The sequence below is a fragment of the Tupaia chinensis genome, unplaced genomic scaffold, assembly GCF_000334495.1.
Source record: "Tupaia chinensis unplaced genomic scaffold, TupChi_1.0 Scaffold000022_1, whole genome shotgun sequence".
In the NCBI taxonomy this organism is placed as follows: domain Eukaryota; kingdom Metazoa; phylum Chordata; class Mammalia; order Scandentia; family Tupaiidae; genus Tupaia; species Tupaia belangeri.
Genome location: NW_006159452.1, coordinates 890,623 through 894,430, shown reverse-complemented (window position 1 = coordinate 894,430; position 3,808 = coordinate 890,623). Strand labels below are relative to the sequence as shown.

At 42.3% G+C, this 3,808-nt stretch overlaps 1 pseudogene; it reads right to left on the bottom strand.

The window, feature by feature from the left end:
* Positions 1-385: 385 nt before the first annotated feature.
* Positions 386-2,360, bottom strand: LOC102477065 (eukaryotic translation initiation factor 4B pseudogene; annotated as a pseudogene).
* Positions 2,361-3,808: the final 1,448 nt, after the last annotated feature.

Here is a 3,808-nt window from a genome sequence, read left to right as displayed (position 1 = left end):
TCGGAAACATGCTAAAGAAAAGAAGTCAGACACCGTTCACATATTATATGATTCTATTTGTATAAAATTTCTAGAAAACAAAAGCTTACAGAGACATAAAGTAAATTAGTGATTACCTGGGACTGGTGCTAGAGTAGGAATTGCAAATGGGCACGAGGAGACTTATGGAGGAAGGGGTTGAAAATGTTCTAAAATAGTTGAATGGTAATAGATGCATCACTTGGTGAAATTACTAAAGTCATCAAATTGTATACTTGAAATGGATGGATTTATCCCCCCCCACCCAGGAGATGGTGAGTTTTATTTTGTCTTGTCTAGAGGTTTGATTTGTTTTTGAGTGTTCCATGGTGAAGAGAGACAAAGAGAAAGCACAGGAAGAAGAGGTCTATGTAGTGTAATCTTCGTTTTCATGTTCACCATCAATGAACAGAGCGGCATACTTGCTTGCAGAACTAAACTTGGAGACTGGATTTTCTTCAGGTTTCTTTGACTCAGGTGCAGATCTGGAGTCTTGATCCTTTTTGCCATCTTTCCTATCTGACTCTTTCCAGTGGTCTTTGTTCCCTCCATCTCCAGGGCAACAGCTGGAGTTCCCAGTTTGACCTTTGGGGACACTCATCCCATCTACCTTATTTTCAATTCTCCTGGTTTGTCCTTCCTCAGAGGGTTGAGCTGAAGCTACTTTTCCTCCACTACTGGTAGGGGATTGCTGCTCTGTCAGAGCTCTGAGATCAGGCAGGAAGGTGAGACCTTGGCTTCACCCAAGCATTCTCCTTTGGTGGAGGGGCTGGCATTACCTTTAGAGATTGATCAGGTTTGGGAGGCTTAGAAGTTGGAGAGTGGCAGTCTTCCTCCTTACTGAGTGTTTCATTTTCTAGACTTCTCACTCTCTCTCCTTCGTGCATCCTGGTCTGATTTACTTTGGCCAGATGTGGCTGACATCCCAGTCTGCGATGACTAACTTCCTGTTCTTGACCTTTCCCGATCCTGAGTTTCTTCACTTCGACAACTTGGCTGTCTCTCCTGAGGCCGTCGTTCAAGTTTGGGTTCATCCAACTGCTGCTGCAATTTCTCCTGTTCCTTTTGTAGCCTTTCTTCTACTTTTCTTTCTCTAGCAGCTGTGTCAACAGGCTTTGTCTCTCCAAAGATAGAAGTCAATCGACTGAACTGGGAGTTGCTAGCAGAGGAACCATCTTCCTTAGGAGTACTCTAAGGCTTTAGATTCAGTTTGGGTCTTTGTGGAAGACTTCTTCATCTTGCCTATTATCATCTAGAGAGTAATCATCTCTGGAGCTCCAAGACCGATCATCCTGCTTGTCATGTCAGTCTTCATAGTGTTTCCCACCTCTTCTGTAGTCATCATCCGTACGTATGATAGTCATCCCACTACCAAATGCTTTTCTCCACTGCCTATCTTGGAATCATAGCCTCTATCATAGTCTCTGCTGCCTTGGTCATCACAGCAATTCTGGCCCCGATAATCATCCATGTCTTGACAGGGACCATCTGGATACCTGTCTCGATACCCATCCTGATACCGGCCTGAATCGTAACAATCTGGATACTTGTCTCCAAAGCTATCACCATCTCTCCTAGGTGAGTAGTCATCAAAGCTGTCTGTGGCAGGATGGGTCCACCAGTCTGTATCTGTTTTATCAGAATCCTGATTTCTATCTTGGACAAAGGAATGGTCATCCCATTCTTTGTCCTGTGCTTGATCAGCAATATCTGCTGGAATTCTCCTGTTACCTAGAGACTCTTCATTGAGACTCAGGACACTAAGCAAGGAATCCAGGTCCTCAAATTCAGCATAACCAAAGCCTTTAGACTTCTCTGGATTGCTGGGTTCATGTGGTAAACACACTGCATTGATATTGTAAACACACTGCACTGACATTTAATCCTCTAAAGAATTTCTTAATGGAGTCCTCTGTCACATCATAGGGCAGGTTCCCTAAAAAAGCACTGTAGGGTGGCAATTTGGAAAGATGGCTCTGGTCAATATTGGGTTCCTGAGCAGCCCGTGGAGCAGTGGGAAGGATGGAATGGTCAATTGGAGGTGCCCTATACACATCGTCATTGTTACCGAGCCAAGTGGTCCCCCCATCCTCAGCCAGAAAGTCTGTTAGGGAGATAGTCTTTCCCTTCTTACTTTTTTGTTGCTGAGGCCGCCATGTTGGGAGAGGGAGAGAGAACGCAAAGGCAAAATGGATGGATTTCTCATGTATGAAATACACCTCAATGAAGTTGTTAAATACATTAGGCTTTTGTCTCAGCTGTAGTGGTGCAGTGGTAGTCCAATGTTCCGTGTGCTGGAAGCCAAATACAAGGGGTTGAGTTCCTGAATCAACTCTTGGCATGCTGATGCATGTATGCCTGCTTGTGATCCTGACTGAATGGGAAAGAATGAAGGATGATTATGGCATGAGACTGTTGAGGGTGCTTGTCTTTTCCTCTTCTCTCTTTCTTTTTGTGCCTCTCAAGAGAAAAAGAGAAGAAAGGAAGGAAGAGAGGGAGAGAGGGAGGGAGGAAGGGAGGAATGGAGATACCCAAAATCCTGAGAAGAGACTGGAGGAGAAGGGATTGCGATGTGGCTATTACACTAAGGGGGGAAAGGGGTGATTTCTCACTTTCTGTCTATTTTTGTGCCCTATAGCAAAAATCTCTCTCTTAAAATAAATAAATAAATAAATAAATAAATATGAAAAATAAGGTTTTATTTATCTACATCTATCTTCCTATATATCAAGACTTAGTATTCAAATGTGAGATAGGTAACATGGAGACATGTATTTTTTAAATAATTATTTAATTTTATTTTTATTATTATTTTTTAAATTTGTTACAGGGCACGTGTGCTCATGAAAGAGAGAGAGAAAGTGAGAAAACAAACCATCAAGTTCAGGACTCAAACCATGGTTGGCCATGGTTTGAGTGCCTTAAATACCATGCCAAAGGTTGGCCCTCAGGACATGTTTTTCAAAGCTTTTGAATAGAATGAAAAGTGTAGGGACCAGTAGATGGCCTAATAGTTACATTGCTGGACTCCCATGTAGTCAACTGTGGTTCGAGTCCCGGACCTGGCAGCTTAAAACATGCTGGGTGCCCAAAATCCTGAGAGGAGAATTAACAAGAGATTGCAGTATGGCCACCCATGCCCCGGGGATGATTTCTTGCTTTCTGTCTCTCTATCTCTGTATCTCTGGTAAGCACATGCTCCATATAGCAAAAATATTTCTCTAAAATAAATAAATTGATTAATTAATAAAGTCATGTCTAGATATTTGTCCTAATAGCAAGTAAGTCCAATTTAGTTGACAGCAGATAATAATAGGCTGACATTTCAGAATAGGTTTCATGGGAGATATGTGAATATATTGAATGAGTGAATCTACAGTTTTAAAGCTTGGTTGAAAACACGAGATGGGAATTCAAAATGCAAATTTTTAAATGTAAAATGAGATACACCTACATGAGAGGACAATAGGAGAAATGAGTATCTTATTAAGCCTAGGTAATGATTCTTGAATATATGCTTCCAAAATAAAGTGATAGCCAGCCAGTGTTTGAGGGGACAGGGTCCCACATGGCTAACTGCATGGCTCAAGTCCCAAATACATGGCTTGAAAAACATGCTGGGTACATGTGTGTGTGTGTTCAAAATCTCGAAGGGAGGGAGAAATGGAAGAGAAGGGAATGTGGTATGACCATTTCCTATGGGTGTGATTTCTCACTTTACCTCTCTCTCTCTCTCTCCCTCTCCCTCTCACTGTCTTTCTCCAGTAAGTGCACATGCCCTCTGGACTTT